This window comes from Hippocampus comes, unplaced genomic scaffold (assembly GCF_001891065.2).
Source record: "Hippocampus comes isolate QL1 unplaced genomic scaffold, H_comes_QL1_v1.1 scaffold203, whole genome shotgun sequence".
Taxonomy (NCBI): domain Eukaryota; kingdom Metazoa; phylum Chordata; class Actinopteri; order Syngnathiformes; family Syngnathidae; genus Hippocampus; species Hippocampus comes.
This window is the reverse complement of record NW_017805993.1, coordinates 183007-200438: the sequence shown is the minus strand read 5'-3', so window position 1 is coordinate 200438 and position 17432 is coordinate 183007. Positions and strand designations below refer to the sequence as shown.

The 17432-nt window shown below is 41.5% G+C and overlaps 1 long non-coding RNA gene across 1 annotated transcript; it reads right to left on the bottom strand.

The window, feature by feature from the left end:
• Positions 1-2007: 2007 nt before the first annotated feature.
• Positions 2008-3072, bottom strand: LOC109529072 (uncharacterized). Its single transcript, XR_002170776.1, has 2 exons — positions 2997-3072; positions 2008-2154 (listed from the first exon to the last, which is right to left on the bottom strand). It is a non-coding gene; the product is annotated as an uncharacterized LOC109529072 (long non-coding RNA).
• Between the last annotated feature and the right edge of the window lie 14360 nt (positions 3073-17432).

The window sequence follows — 17432 nt, the reverse complement described above, 5'->3', positions numbered from 1 at the left end:
ATTTAAATAATTCCCCTCATGATTGTAAACTATAACTTGTACAACGCAATTGAAAACAAATCTGTGTGGTATATTGAAAATTGAAAAGCTTATATATGTTTATCTTCGTATTAGTGCTATTGTATCTTAGTTGCTGCAAAAAGAGAAGAACGACTGTCTACACACTGCATAAATTAACAAAAGCTGCCTCGGTAGGTTAAGGAAACACTCTGTGTTGTCCCGTTTCATAATGCTAATTGCAATAATCACATGCTGGAGCCTAACCCAGCAGTCTTCGGGCAGTCGGTGAGGAACACCCTGAATTGGTTGAGAGCCAATCGTTGGGCATACGGAGACGAACAGCCATTGGTGCTCACAATCACACCTTGGGACAATTTCCAGCGTTCATCAACCTACCACGCAAGTGCCATTCACTTAACTCGTCTGCTTTTTGGCTGGATCCGACACTTTGTGCGCACCCCTGACATACACACTTCATTCACTTTGGTGTTCTTAAGTACCTTTATGTCAGTGAATGTAGTGATTGTATTTTTAGTCATGGTTTACGCAGAACCTCACACAAGTAGCATTAAAATCTTTTATTCAGCACTAAGCAGTGCCTTCATGCACCGATAGTCTATTCCCATGAACTATTCTGCTACTTTTCATCCGGCTTAAAAGCAGTTTCATCAGAGGTATCAAATTCGGAGGAGTTGAGAGTAAATGTTGATCATTGGCTCTGAAAAGGAGAAGAAAAGGGTGGCCCCCTTTTCAGAGCGAGGGAAGTTGGGAGATGGCAACTGATGGACCCTATAAAAGGCTGCCCTGAATGAATGAGCAGCATGAAGAGATCCGGGGTGAAAGAAAGGGAAGGAGTATGAGTAAGAGAAAACGTTTTAGGAGGCTCTCTTCAACAAAACCTTAGAAAATAGCTTGGTAAATGGTGTCTGTCTCTTTCCCACAGCGTTGTAGAAGGTCCTCTCCAGTTGAATCGGGACCGGTGTTGTGCACATGGCTGAAGATCACTACAGTTCGATTAAAAGGCATACTCCTATTTTTTTTTTTTGAAGCTGAAGTGCACCAACAACTATATTTAAAGTCAAAATCTAAAGAAGCAAGAATTAAATGGGTGTGAAATTGTGATAAAAGGCACAAAGGTAAATTTGAACAAAGGCAGAGAGAGAGTGAAAGAAAAAAAGTGCTCGACTATTATTTTTCCCTGACAAGCTTTCTTGTGTCTTTAACCTGAGCGTGTGAGTTGGAAAACAAAAAAGATTCAGTCTTTTATAGAGGTGCTATTTTTGCAGGAATAAAGTGATGGTTGAACACACAATACTGTAACACAGGGAATATGAATGTGTCTGCAGTGCACAGGTATTTTCAATGTTAAGAAAAGTAAAAAAAGAAAAAAAAAAGACAGTGCCTTGAAAAGATCTCCACAGCCCTTAAACGTGTTCATATTTGACCTCCTTACAATCACAAACCTCAATGTTGGCTTCGTTTTAGATTGAATGAAATCGTAGCACATTATTTTGAAGTGAAATACATATTGTAAATGTTTTAGGAAAAAAAAGTATTTTGGGCAATGTCTCTAACAGTGCCCATTTCTTAAAATACATTTTAAAAATTAATTAAGCCAGCCAGAAAAAGACAAAGGGCATCTGTGAAAAGCAATTTTCAAATCTTGCTACCGATGTTCAATGGGGCTTAGGTCTGTTCATTGACTGGGCCATTCTAACACGTGAATATACTTTGATATAAAACCCTGAGTCCCCAAACTACGCCCTGAGGGCCGAATATGGTCCGGCTCCACATTTTGCCCGGCCCCCTGAACAATACCAGAGATGCATTTTCATTTCGTTTTTTTCAGTCTGGCCACATGATCGAGACTTGTACATGCCAAGCGTAACATTCTATTCCACACTTATGCAATGTTTGCCTGATCAGAAACCCCTCCCTGAAAAAAAAAAAAAAAAAATCCTGGACATAACCCTGTCAAATAATAAGAGTGAAAAGATTAGGAAAGAGAAAATTTGATTGGTTATTTATTTCATTGATAGTGTTATTTATTGTCCTTTTTTTCATGTAAAGGTGCTGAATGTGCATACATACATCCACAAGCTTGAATGCAGAGAGAAATTGTGGGGAGTCAAATTCAAATGTCTTGCTGCATAGCTGAGTGGATGTGGAAAAGAATAGAAAAAAGTCAGTGAGCTGAAAAAGCTCCAGCAGTAAACAACACTCAGTGATGGGAACATCCCACAATTGGTTTCCAGGGACCCATTTGAAGAATGTCTTGAAAAACAGTCAGTGTGTGTCTTTTCTGAGTTGATCTTGAGAATCGTTTCCATTCTTTGTTCATGAATTGGGGAGTTTTTTTCCGACTTGTCACATTACCAGGATGTTGATGAGATGTCGAGAAGAAGAAGAAACTGGATAAAGATTCATTAACATTTGAATATTTACTTACCCTGACTTCTTTTGATATTAATGACAGTGGAACTGAAAGCGACAGAGAGTTGTCTATCAACCAGGCTGTGAGGACAAATAGGAGGACAACAGACAAAAGCCCTATTGGAACTTATTCGTTATATATGATATACGGATGGGTTACAAAATCGGACTATTTTGCCACTGGTGTGAACTTGGAGACAGTGCACTCAGATGCTAAAATAATCAATAGAATGCAAGATTAAAGTCACGAAGAAAACTCACTAGATTAAAGTGGCTGCGCTGATCCTTTTCCATCAGCGGTATTGAAAAGCAGAATGAGCTGCTAATAAATTATCCAATATGGTTGTCGTCAAAAACTCAAGGTCCATTCATCCAACCATCCATTTTCTTTCACCAGTGTCTGTCATCATTTTAATACATCAACCCCCCCAAAAAACATGAACAGTAAACATTTTTATATTGTCGCATACCACTACCGCATCCACACACAGACAACATAGAAGGCAATTAAAGTGTCACTTAATTTAAAACATACCCATGGTTCAAATTAAAAATCTTCAAACCTTTGTACTAGCAGGAGCAGGCTTGTCTGTTCTTCTGCTGGAGTCGATGTGGACTGCTCACCAGAAGTGGACACTGCTGGGGAAAAAAAAAAAAATTAAATGACATTAGCCATTGATATTCAATTTTGGAAGTCCAATGCTTTTTCTTCCTCTTTCCCCTCTTGCCGGGGTTGCTTTGGCATTGAGAACATGCTACTTAGTACGTTACACGCAAGTGCAGCACAGGAGACACAAGGCCAAATAAAGTTTAAAAACACACATACACACACACACACACACACACACACACACACACACACACACACACACACACACACACACACACACACACAGACAGTGTACTAATTGGTGACATTAATAATATATGGTACAATTCAACGACAATGTCGTTGCTGTCTATGGGAACAAAAGATTATTTTACCGGCCAGGCCGACCTGAAAATGGAGCAAGCTTTTCGAATGGGAATCGAGATTTAGTTCGCAGCCAACACAACCACAGGTAGGCCACCAGATTAACGAGCGATATTGAACTTTTCTTTTTTTTCCTATCAGAGGACAAGGATCCCCTCCTCCGCTTCGTTCAAAGTCCAGTGTTTGCACCGTTGCGAACAAAAACAGGTGAGATACGTCAGTCGTTAGCAAAATGGGAATCCGAGAATGTCCGCTAGTCTGACACGGTTAGTGACCATTCCGGTGACAGACGAAAACCCTCTTTCGTCAGCGTGGAGTTTTGTTTCAGTTTCACGTCGTTTGTCAGCAAAACGGGCATCTGACGGTGACGGACTGACAGGCATTCCGTAGCGACGCCACTCGAGCGAAGCGTGACCCAGCAGTCAATAGTCCGCTGCTCTCTGCTGTGTGTGCGTCAGCGGGAACATGTACGCACGCGCACATCTTTTGGCTTCAACCAATCAGCGCCGACGCAATGGACGACACAGATCAAAGAGGCTTTAAACAACAACAACAGATAAGCTAAGCTAAGAGAGTAGACACGACGCTCGAGGTCGGACGGACACGTTTTTCTGTCATCTGTATGTTTTTCTCTCTTTTCTGTCCAAATATATATTTTTCTACAAACAATAGCTGTCTTGTCCACGATGTCTTTCTTCATCCCACCGGGGTTTAGCCAATGTGTTTATAAAGAGACCAAAATCTCTTTATGCCCACCTTTGAATCCTTTGGTTGAAGATAACCCAAGGCAGCAATCCAAGTGTAAAAGACAAGTTGAATAAAAGCCTGAGGAACACACACACACACACACGCACACGCACACGCACACGCACACACACACACGCACACGCACACGCACACGCACACACACACACACACACACACACACACACACACACACACACACACACACACACACCTTGAAGTGATTGCTTTTGTTTGGATGTCTTCACATGCTTGAAAATAACCCAACTTTATAGCAGAATATAGATCCACTGTGCCATTTAATTGATTTTGGTGCAGTTAATTATATGCAGTTTCGGGACGTGGCTGACAAAGTAGGGCAAAGATGACCTTCTCACCCCATTCGCTTTACTTTTTCGATCAATACTTTGAAGTTTAGGGAATAGGGGGATAACTGTTATTGTCCATGAGCTTCTGAGGAGCTGCACCTGGAGCCGAGGATTAACTGAAGTCTCTGTAAATAGTTTTGAGAATATAAAAAGGTCCGGTTAGAGCAGGTCTTTGGAGGATGATAGATTCAAGATAGCATGATGGGGCATAGCAAGAAAAGAGAAACGGCACCAGTTACGCTTTTCTCTATCCTGAAGAACATCTCTTCAAAAAAGAAAAAGAGAAGGGGACCACTTCTCAACTCATTATAACCTGTGTCCTTTGACATCTACCTTTTGACGTGGGTAAATGTGAATAATAGCCTGTATGGCTTTCTTTTGGTTACTCATCCAAAATCCTGGGCCAGTAGTTTTGAGAATACACAGAAAAAAAAACAAATCCAAAACTGTGCAAACCGGTAACGTCTAAATAACTGACATGACTTCAACCTTAACTGTGCTTTTGCTGAACATACTGCGGCACTCAAACGAACCTGATGTTGAACGTATGTATTTTCTTCCACCTCACAAGTTCTGCATCGTTGCAAACTAATCTAAAGTCAAACAGACAAGCACTATAAGCAATATAATTGCCACTGTATTTATGTAATGTGCCCTACTTCCTGATATTATACAAGCTTGGCCCATTACCGTGTTCCTGGGACTCTCTTATATAAAAAGCAACAACCGGTGTTTAAAACAGCTGTAGAAACGTCGAGTCGCAAACAGCACTTGCTACTAAAATGTGAACACTTGATCTGATTGCCTGCAGAATGATCATGTCAAACTTGATCTGGATAAAAGCTATCCTCTGAAAAAAGAAAACAAACGTGGATCTTGACTTGGTTGCCATGTTTTTGCTGTGCCTGTTTCTCTGAGCCTGAAGTTTACGTAAACCGTTCCGGTGAAGGTAATACAAAGACTCATCTGAACAGTCATGAATTCCTCCAGGCGGGGATTGTCAGTTTATATAGCGTTGCAGTCCACCCAGGCAGCTAAACGCTGCACTGAGGAAGAATTTATGGGAGGAGACAGATGATGTGAGGTCATTAGGAATTCAAACTGACAAACCAGTCATCGGTTTTGTTTGCTTGCCATAACTGCCTTTGCTGTTCTTTCCTATGTAGAAAAAAAAATGGAGAACAGTATTTTTTACACGTTTTCCTTTAGTTTCTGTGCTTTGTCATTGCTCAGCCTCTCGTTCAACTTTCTGCCTTGGGTCATTTTCAAACATTGTTTTTTTTCTACCTTTTCTATCACCTCCTGTCATTTCACGAAAGGATTATCTGTACCCGAGAAACCTGCAGCTCCTCTTCAAGTCGCTGCCGCACTGGAAATCTGCATGGGAGAAAAACATTCGCTCACTCGCTCGCTCAATGGCTCACACTGATGAATTCCGGTCGTTGCCTCTTAGCAGGGAGGGAATGTAATATTCTTTGTCTTCGTTCTCCACTCCCTCATCTTCAGGATAAAGATTATGGGGCTGCCAGGTTTTGTCCCACATCCTACCTTCATGTTCACAAAAGGGGTTGCTTCATCCATCACCCTTACTGGCGCTGTCCTTCTTTTGCTGCCTAATCTTTTCATATACTGTCGCTCGAGAAAATGCCACAAAATGGGAATACGTTCTTAGCTATTAATGACACCCCCTCGCTGGCTGCCCCTTCTGGCAAACCCTACCTGTCCAGACACGCTCAACTTAATGGTCCTAACCTTTGGATGCGTAAAGGTCATCTTCAATAATGCGAACTCCCCAACTAATCATCACTCTTGCGTGTGAGTGAGTGAATTTCAGGAAGTTCTTCAGCCAGCAGCTACGATAATTTCATGACGATATTCACGAGATGAGCGTTTCACACATGAAACCCATCAGGCACAACTTAGAATGTATGTATTTGGGTTGTAGTGTTATGCACGCACGCAAGCACGCACACACACACACACACACACACACACACACACACACACACACACACACACACACACATATTATATATATATATAGATATATAGATATATATAGATATATATAGGTGAGTTTCATTTTGTTCCTCTCCCATTCACCCAGAAATATGCCGCTACATGGTAGTTCGGTAGCATGGTAAATTATCCATATGTGAGCCCATGATTATGAATGGTTATTTGTGTATGCGAGCCTGCGATGAGTGCATCGTGTACGCCGCCTACCGCTATATAGTCTCCAGCACGACCTCGCGGTGAAGCGAGGATACGCGAGATGAATAATGGATTGGTTGGATGGGGTTTCATTAATGCATTATTTTGCGCAGGTGACTATATTAGTAATTCCTTTTACATTTTGTAATGGCAGAGGAGACTGAAGCTAAACTTGTGAAGCTTTATTGGTGACTGTGGTTTTGTCTAGTTTCTGGTCATGTTAAGGCTCATCACTTCCCTCAAAAACTGATGTGATACACCCTTCTTCATCTCGGTGAAACACGACTGCCCGGTGAGGACGTCTCTGATATTGAAATGATAAAAATAATATTTGAAAATAAAAATAAGGAATGAGCACACCATCAATAACAATGAGCCACTTTTAGTTCCTTCACTCATTGGCCGATTTCCAATCCAAAGCTTTTCACGCTCTCTCACTCGCTCAGCAATGCAGACGCACACACTCACAAATTTACATTTCAAAGGCTTTTGTGTTGCTGAATTACCTGATTTCATGCTTCACATCTGGGGACACTGAAACAGAGGAAGAGAAAGAGGAAAGACATAAAACAAGGGATCAAAGAGTGAAACATGGCACACAAGTAGCCTGAGGGCCATAGTGGCAACTGTGCCGAAGAGTCTGACAATTGGGAATCATTCCTCCCGAGGTTTATGATGTTAAAATCCATTACATTTTCATATACACATGGGTTATATTTACATGACTCTGCTCATTTTTTCATAGTTAATTTGCGCAGTACGGGGGAGAAAAAAAAAACTGTAACACTTAGGCGGATGTTGTTGACATGAAAAAGATTCAATGACACTTTGGCAGAAGGACAAGATTGTAATTATTTCATTCATTAAACAGCTATTGTTATAAATTCACTGGGAGTAGGTCTCATCCCAGTCAATAAATAAATACATATATTGAAAAAAAAAAAAAGGAAAAAAAAAAAAAGAAGAAGGGATGTATCCGGTAAAAACAAGATGGACTTCAGTCTATTCATGTGGGATCTATTGAAGAGCGGGGGGTAATTATGGGGTTTGTGGTGTTCGGAGAGTACGTATTGTTGTGTAATTAGTACAGGGGATATCAATGCATTCAATATTGCACAACTACTGTCATTAAAAAAGCTCCTATTGGCTCTCATCTAAATCCAACACTGGGATCAACTGAAAAGAATAGAATGCACTAGAAGTGGCATGGGGCAAAAGGGACAAACAGTTTCTGGCTATCTTCTGTTGATTGCCACAGGAAGATGCTTGAGGCACAGGCTCAAAAGGAAGTAATCCACGGGATTAGATTCGGGATGGAAGAGCCCGGTGGAACGAGGGATATTGGTGAGGGGAAGAATTCTATTGTGACATAAAAGTTGTTGACCTGTTTTAATTTTAAATGAAGAAAATGTTTGAAATCCTGTCAGCCTGTGTTCTATAAACCAGTGTTTTTCAAACTTTTTTGAGCCAAGGCAAACTTCTTTCATTAAAAAAATCTCGCGGCACACCACTAGTTGAAAATGTGAAGAAAAAAAAAAAACGCTAATTTTAACAATTAACGTGTTATATTGTTACTTTAAGCGTTTTTAACATTGAAGAATGACGTTATAACAACTTGAATTGGAATCAAATGAACACAAAGAAAAAAGTATTTTCTAATCTTTGATATTTATTGTTTCACTGTCCTGCATTCATGCGGCACAAATTCGCTTGTCTCTAGTGGTTGAGACACAAGGCAATTGGCTAGCTGTTGCTGCTCCCTAGCGGTATGGGAGGGTACCACACAATTACTTTCTGGGCGATTCACAGGCATGCAAATTGGATATTTTACCCCGGCACACCTGACAATGTCTCGCGGCACTGCACAGGGTTTGAAAAACACTGCTATAGACTATTGGTCTCAGGTTGTGAGCGTTTTATTAAGTTTGCTAGTAAACATACTTTACATTGTTTAGCTGTTAACGTCTGAACGAGATCCTTCAAGCACAGAATGACCGCTATTTTGAGATTGTAAATTTACTTTACTTGGTCGTAGAAGGCAGAGTTAAAACACTGTGTTGTATGTATTATGTTCCACTTGTAATGTGACAAAAATACACCACGTCGAGGTACATGTTGTTGACTTTGACATGTTATCTAATATTGAGGGTTCGAATGATTTCTTAATCAAATTAATTAATTCATAAACAAACAAAATGTATGTTGCTGAAGTGCTTACTATTGACGGAGAGCATTTTTTCAGCACTTTTTCAGGGAATTTACAATCGTTATTTTGTCTAGTCATGAGATACTTTTATTTTTAAGTGATTCAATTACTCAGTTACTTTCTGAGCAAGTAATGATTCACTACAACTAATTACTCATAAAGTAACATTCCCAAAGAGTGGTCATTACATCAAGACAGAGCATGCGAAGATCGCACCGAGCTAGCAAAGCTAAACATAGTTATGGGACATTAAAGTGGGGTTATTCAGGCTACATCTGTGCATGTATTTCCAAAGGATATTGTTCTTTCAGATTGTTTGGATTTAAGCTCCGAAAGCAAATGTAGAACAAGCAGTGGCCTGATGATGTTGTTTTCTGTTTGACTTCATCCTGAGGGTTGCCATCAGTCATGACTCAGTGCTGGCAGAGCGTGTGGCAGCATTGTCTTTAGGATGTTGAATTAACAAAAAGTCATCCAGAGCAGTCACCTCCCAACAGGCGCAGGGGGGTATAAAGAGAGAGGGAGACGTGACCCTCGACATAGAGAGCAGATTAGAGGGATTGAGGGAGAGGTTTTGCCTCTCGCCAGAGCGAGAGGGAGCATTGAAGTGACACATACAAAAATGTTACCCCACAGCAAAAAGGAAGAAAGCAGAAAAGTAAAGAAAGTAACCGTAAGACACAGGAAGGAAAAGCTCGAAGGGGAAGTCAGGCTTTGAGAAGGCAACGCTGGGTCAGAAACACTTCATCAATCACAGCAGACAACAACTGTGAGAGACGACAGGAGAAATGCCGGGTTCGGACTTGGGGCACTCGGGTCACTTATGTAAAACAAAAAAGCTGTTTTGATGTTGTGAAGCACTCCTGGAAGCTTCTAGTACAACATTGTGGTTGGTTCAGTACAGTTTATATGCTGAAAGGGAGTAGGAGGAAGGAGGAAAATGTTCCCTTCCCTATAAATTATAAAGAATCATGTTATCGTGTTCATACGCAAATAGATGACCATTAAATTTGTACCAGTATACAGCCATGCGAAAAAGTATTTTCCCCCTTCCTGATTTCTGTGTTCTTTGCATATTTATCACACACAAAGGTTTCAGTTCATCAACTCAATTTTAATATCGCACAAAGACAACTCAAAAAAAAGCCATTTCTAAATGCCAATTCAATTTATTAAGGCACAAATAAAATCCAAACCAACCTGACCCTATTTGAGTGAGTAATTGCCCTCCGAACCATTCTCATGAGTTGTGTAGAAATGTTGGCCCACTCTTGTTCGCCATATTGGAGGGTTTTCTTGCATGAACTGCCCGTTTAAGGTCACACCATCTCAAGGGGATTCAAATTCAGCTTTTTGGCCAGTGTCTTTCTTCTTGAAAGATTCGTGAACACTGACCTGAAGTGAGGCCAGCAACCTCCTGAATGAGTCGCCATTGCACTCTTGGAGTAATTTTAGCTGGTTGACCATTGAGTTTGTGTATCATCAAATTGGATTTAAAGACATTTGTCCGCTAAAGCTGTCACATAATTGTATTTTAGAAATCAATACAAAATATAATAGACCATTCGAGTTAAGCCTATCGAGGCTTTGTGTTCACGTCCTGGTAAAAGGCACACAGGCATATCAGATCACTGAATCCTCTGCGTCAAGCATTTGAGCCTCCCGGCCATTGTTATTGTCATTCTGTGATACCCGCGTGAGCCTTCTTTGGCCTTATCTTTTGTAATCCTCAGAAACTGTCAGTTCAGATCTCGCAGGGCGGTGTGGAACTATTGAGTTGGTTCAAAGCTACCCTTGTTTCAGCTCTCACGTAAAAGTAATTTATCTGTCTCGAAGAAAGTCACTTTTCTCAGTGCATGTCATTCGAAAAGATACTTTTAAGTTAAATGAAAAAGAGATAAGAATCATTAACTTTGTCACTAAACTACAGTATTTGAATACAAAGGCGTCAGAGTAGGGTGCACTTAGAAGTGTGGTTTTCCGTGGAATAGTGGACCAGCTTTACACTCTCGGCAGGGAGTTTGGCCAACCAGTATTGTGGAGCAGGCGTTCAACGGTGTCCCTCGGTGAGTTCTGTCAGGGGTGCTTAAAAAAAAAAAGAAAAAGGGGGTACCTGTATTGAACCCCCAGATGCGGGCTGGTTGGTTCCTGTAGGACCAATGCGAGTTTGGTCACAGATGACGCTTTGTCAATGATTCTATTCATAACCTTAGAATTTCAAGGTGCAACTGAGGCATTAAGCCTCAATATTGCATCTGTACTTTTTGCAGAAAATGTGGTGCTGTTGGCTTCAGGTTGTAATGAATTCCAGCAGGTCCAAATCTGAGCTCATGTCTCACTTGGAAAAGGGTGGACCAGTGGTGAATGCTCTGAGACTGCAAGGGAAGCTCAGCTTCCCCTAAAAGCCCTGCCGCCCCCCCAAATGAAAAAAATGTGGCGAAATATCTACAACTGTGTGTACCTTTCATTGACTAAATATGCACGAGAACACATTCATCTTTTGTTCAGAATCAGCTACTTATCACAAGTAACTGACATGACTTCCTTCTCACACAACTTCAGATACAATTAGCTGAAATGAGTTTCCTCCGCAGAGTGTGCGGGCTATCCCTTAGAGACAGGATGAGAAGCTCGGTCATCTGTGAGGGGCTCAGAGTAGATCCACTGCTCCGCAGTGAGAGGAGTCTGGTGAAGTAGTTCCGGCATCTGATTGGGATACCTCCTTGGTGAGGTGTTCCCAGCACATCCCACCGAGATGAGGCCTGAGAGACGACTTAGGACATGCTCGAAAAGACTGTCTTCTGGCTGCCCTCGGAAAACATTGGGATCCACGGGAAAGAGTTGGGCGAAGTGACTGGGGAGAGGGAAGTCTGGCCTTCCCTGCTCGAGCTGCCGGCCCTACGAGGCGACCTTGGATAAGCGGAATGATTGGATTAATACCGGCCAGCTTTGGCTTGTCTGCGGCGCTTGCATGTTACAGTATCCCTGTGCTGGTATGGGTATTTTGCAAGTGGACCAGATTCTTGCCAGATTGCCAAAAAAGGGTTAATTGTCTCAATAAGCTATGCGATTGTCTGTCAACCAGTCGAGTTCATCTTGCCCAAAATCCTCTTTGGTAGTGTCTAGCTCACCTCCGAGGACAAGTGATATACAAAGAGATGCAGAACAGAATACTAATAGAAGTAGACTCTTTTGGCAAACTATAGACATCTTGGCTTCAAAGTAAAAGTCTGTGGTGAGAATGAAAGTTTAACGATACGCTCACTGCAACGTAAGAACCGAAATGAGCAATTTTTAATTGGTAGTTCTATGAAAAGGTCAGCGCCAGAAAAAAAAAAAAAATGAAAGGGTCAAGCAGTTGAAATTGCGATGCCTGGCAGAGCAATATAGAACACATGTTGAGGTTTTTCATCCATGTGACATCTGCATTGTGGAGGAAAGAAAGCTTCATTTACATTCATCAAATTGCTAATGGAACCGCTGGAATTGGTTGTTTCAAGCCTGTGCTAATTCTATTGTCATTTATTTAGGACGGATTGATGGAAAACTGATCGATTGGATCAGTGTTTCACAACTTTTAGCATTTTACATTAGAAAAATCAAGAAAAGTAATTACCGGTATGTCTCAATTTATGCACACATTGACTTTCTCAGAGTGAAATGTGAGGATGTTTAATTGGACCCAAAGCTGATATACGAGGGATGCCATAACTTAATAGCAACTGGTGGGTACACGGATTGATTGTACTTTCTGCCATCTGATGGAAAAGCACTTCATTATTATGCCTGTCGCTACATATAAGTAGCACAGATAGATGAAGACATTTAAAATTCATAAATAACATTTTTCCAACTATATTTTGACATTGGATAGTTTGCCACAGCACCCCTCATGATCTCCACACAAGAGGGCTGCCATGGTACCCTGGTTGGGAATCACTTGATTTGTTTGTTGAGTCTTTATTTAACCAGGTTGGTCCCATTGAGGTTAAGAGCCTCTTTTCCAAGAGAGACAGGGCCCAGACAGGTAATAGGCAAAATACACAAAGTTTCAGACGTTAAAAAAGGGACAACTTACCTGTTCACATAGCGCGATATTTGCTCTTACACATTCAGTTACTCAAACAACAGTCTATGAAAGCTGTTCCCATCTCTTTCAATTTAGATTTAGAAACATTTAAGGACACCGGTTCCTTGAGTTTCAATTCCAGGTTGCGGGTGCAGAGTCACCAAAAGCCTTTCTCCCAATGTCTATCCGGATGTTTGGGACAGAAAGCAAAAAATGTCCTGAGAATTCAATGAATACTGCCATGTACTTTTCTGCCTGATAAAAACACAAAGATACGTGGGAAGCAGTCGCAGAATTGCTTTATTTAGAAAGTTGCGCCAGTGAATGAGCCTGCGGGCCAAAGGAGGCCATCCAACCCAAGAATACAACTCATAATGGTGAGTCAGAGCTTTGCAATGTGTAATGAGCCTACGCCAGAGAGGTGACATTCCACGTCCCTAGAGCCAGCTTCTATAGCCGGAGATCTGACTGCCAAGGTTCCGCCATTGCCCGCCGTCCAGCTCACTACACACGGCCCATGTTGTCCTTTCAATCTTAGCCCAGCCGGGCCCCACGGGTTCAGGCTCGGCCAACAGACAGACGCTCATGTTTGAGCGCCATCTCCAGGCCTGGCTCCAAGGGAGCGCCACAATAACCCGCGCCCAGGCTAAGGAAAACTGAATCATTTTTTCTTATTTATCATAAGGGGTATCTGAGCCTTCCTTGGTCTGGTCCCTCAACTTGGATCTGTTTGCCATTGGTAACCCTGCCAGAGGCAAAAAGCCTCAGAGCAACTTAGCTCCTCGGATCATTGGGACACTCATACACCTCCACCAGAAAAAGGTGACGGCTCATGGAGGGGATTATTAAAAATGATTTGACCAAATGCATAATTTCAAAACTTTGTCTCAAGCTGGTAAGAGGACTACCACATAAATCGCTTGCCTGCGGGTGCTGAGAGACGAAGAGATCCTTTAAGTGCTCTACATGCTGCGTGCGTGCAGTGTAATACGCATCAGTTGTGCATCCACTGCAAATATGAGCCAAAATGGGTGCCCCCTGTGGAGGATGAGGCAGTGCGTGTCCTGCATTTCGGGAGGGGTGGCTCTGACAAATTGTATTTAATTTTAAACAACTCATAGCATAAAGCAGAAAGCAGCATTTAAAACAGAGACAACAGTGAATTGTCACGGGGAAAAAAAACATCATCAATCACACATACAGTTAAAGGTCTCCATGGTCTGTGTTTGGTTTCAACATGCATTTTACAAATAATTACTCTAAAGCACAAAAAAAATAGACATATTTGTTTGGTGAAAATATGAAAAGTATTTCCTTTGTATACTTGCTATGGTTGCCTGGACTCAGATCAGTAAGAGTAAATTCAGGACAAAAAAACAAACATATTGTATCCAGGTCCTGATATCCTGGATGACCATTCCACAGTGTCGGTGCTCAGAAGGACAAGGCTTGTAGAATATTCACAATTGTTATTGGTTAGCAGCAGCAGCTTCACATCTTGTCTCACATGAATAAGGAGCCAATGAGCAGATGCCAATACAACTGTAATACAGAGGAACCCTCTTGATTGAAATTCAAGGTACCACAGACCTCAAATGTTTTTTTTAAGGGGGGCAAACATGATAAGAGAACATAGCAATAACCTGGCTTGATGTGACAAAAGCATGAATCTCAGCATTTGTCACTGAAAAGGTTGGTCTGATCAGTTTTTCCGAGGTGGAAAAGGCCACGTGTTACTACCTCTGTTACATGCACATCAAATGGAAAGGACTGATTAAAGAGCCCACCAAGGTGCTTTACTATTGTATCTTGAAATTAATAATACAATCATCAAGATACAGGGTGAAATTATAAAGTAGGGTGACTTCATTTTGACAGTCCGATAACAATTGTCACAAGTTTAGCAAGGTTTAGAAGCAAAGTGTTTTTGCTCATAGCCAGGACCCAAAGCTGACCAGTGATACCAAAATGATTCTGGAACCTGTTGAAAAATATACAGTGGTCCGCAGTATCACGTGCAGCACTCAGGTCCGACATCAAAAGAAAAGATGTTAAGTCTGAATGGCACGCCAACAATAAATCATTCACCACTTTTGTAAAAGCTGTTTCTGTTGAATGATCGTGCTGGGCAGGTTACTGTACTTACTACATTTGAAAGTTATACGTTTCCTTACAATATGACCGTGTCTGTGTAGAGCACAGGTGTCAAATTCAAGGCCCGGGGGCCAGATTTGGCCCGGCACACCATTTTATGTGGCCCGCGAAAGCAAATCAAACATGGCAACTTCCATGATGCTTGCTAAAATATGGACCAAAATTTCACATTCTCAAATGTAATAAATTAGAGAGACATTGTAAGCATTTTCTTGTTGCCAAACACCTCATTACAGTAACTTAAACAATAGTTGAATAAACTGTTATTCCTGACTTCTTGATATGATTTCAGTCACAATGGCCCTCCAAGGGAAATGATAACTAACATGTGGCCTGCGGCGAAAATAGGTTTGACACCCCTGGTGTAGAGCAATAGGTTACAGACTACGTTTTAGTAACTTATTAGTTCTCAGTTAATTGTAAGGGGGGGGGGGGTCACAAAATTATGGTCTCATGAGGCTCATTTCAGTCCTGCAGCGACTCCGACAGTGTACCAAAAACGTACCTTCATGTGTTCTTTAGCTGACACAAACTCAAAATAGTGACTGGATTCGTTATCAGGTGCCTGCAGAGCTTGCAGATGAACTGATCAGTTGAATCAGGTGTGTTATAGCAGTGAGAGATGGTACATGTCTGGGTCTCGAGCGATCCTGATCAATTCAATCTGGTGTCTTGGAGGAAGGAGACATCTAAAACATGCAGGAAAATGGGCCTGAAATACCGGAGGTGCCCAGCCCTGCTCTACTCTATCACCGAAATAAACCACAAAATCCTGCGCGGAAGGATCAGTGCTGATTATTGACCTTATTACTATCAGTCAATGGGAAACTTCATTGATGAGCCAGCAAAAATGATCATCTTTGTCACTACATCTGCATAGCTATGATATCAAATGCAATCAGTGAAAATGTATCTTGACTGTTAATTTTGATCCCACATATGGACCTGTCATTCAAGTTAAGGTCATTTCTACCATCAAAGTAGGCAGTGACAGGAAAGGAAAGTTTCTTTTTTTTTTTTTTATCTGTTTCTTATTTCAGTGGACCAGATTATTTTTCAAAAACATTGTCACACCAGCCTCTAATGAGGATGAGGTGGAAGTGAAATGGAAGTGTAATTGGAAAAAAAATGAGGGACAAAATACATGAAAGTGAGTTCGGGTGGAAAAGAAGAAACTTTGGGGCTGCGTTATCGTCTTTTCCCTGATGAAGTTCAGTCGTGCTCTGAGAATCTAAAATTGAGGTGTGGGGGCAGAAATAAGTCAGGAAGATCAGATGGAAATGATGGCCACCAAAATGTGACGGTTAACACTGAAGAAAGAAGGTAGAAGTAACTCACTTGTAATTTCACATTACTATTCCACTCACAATGTGTGAAATGGTAATTAAAGCAATGCCGCTGTCACTAGACCCATCTGCAAATTGCACTGTGAGATCATTTGAATGTTCCATTTCACTTGTTAGATTGACACAATTAGATCCCGTCGATGACTTGAGCGAGGCCATTATTTCGCTGTGACCTTCTACTCTACTTGCTGTGGCCTTACTTAACAGTGCCACTCTTTGGCACGCTTAGTACTGTAGTTGAATCCTGTTAAAATGGTGAAGTCACACATTGTTACATCGGGCTGGGAAAAGTCACTCCAATATGCGGCTGCAGCTATGATAGTATAAGAACGAGCAACCATTTTGGAGAGATTACAACTTCTTGCATCTGGGTGAAAAAGCTCAATGCCCGTGTGTCAGTGTTTTTAGCATCCATTAAATAGTTCAAGGGTGGCCCGGTGGTCCAGTGGTTAGCGCGTTGACCTCACAGTGCAGAGGTACCGGGTTCAATTCCAGCTCCGGCCTCCCCGTGTGGAGTTTGCATGTTCTCCCCGGGCCTGCGGGGGTTTTCTCCAGGTACTCCGGTTTCCTCCCACGTTCCAAATACATGCATGGCAGGCTGATTGAACACTCTAAATCAGGGGTGTCAAACTCATTTCACATGGTGGGCCACATACGGCCTCGGTAGATGTCAAGTGGGCCGGACCATTAAAATGATACAATACTTTGCTATAAATAACCAAAACAATATGTCTTTCCTTTGTTTTGGTATAAAGAAGCACAAGAACATTAGGAAAATATTGAAATTTAATGAACATATCTTTTACAAAACATTTCATGAAGCACCTTACATTTCCTTCGACAAATGTGCAATTTACTTTTATCATTCACATATATGCATTGCAACTGATCCCACTGATTGTACAAACTTTAACAAGTAATTGGT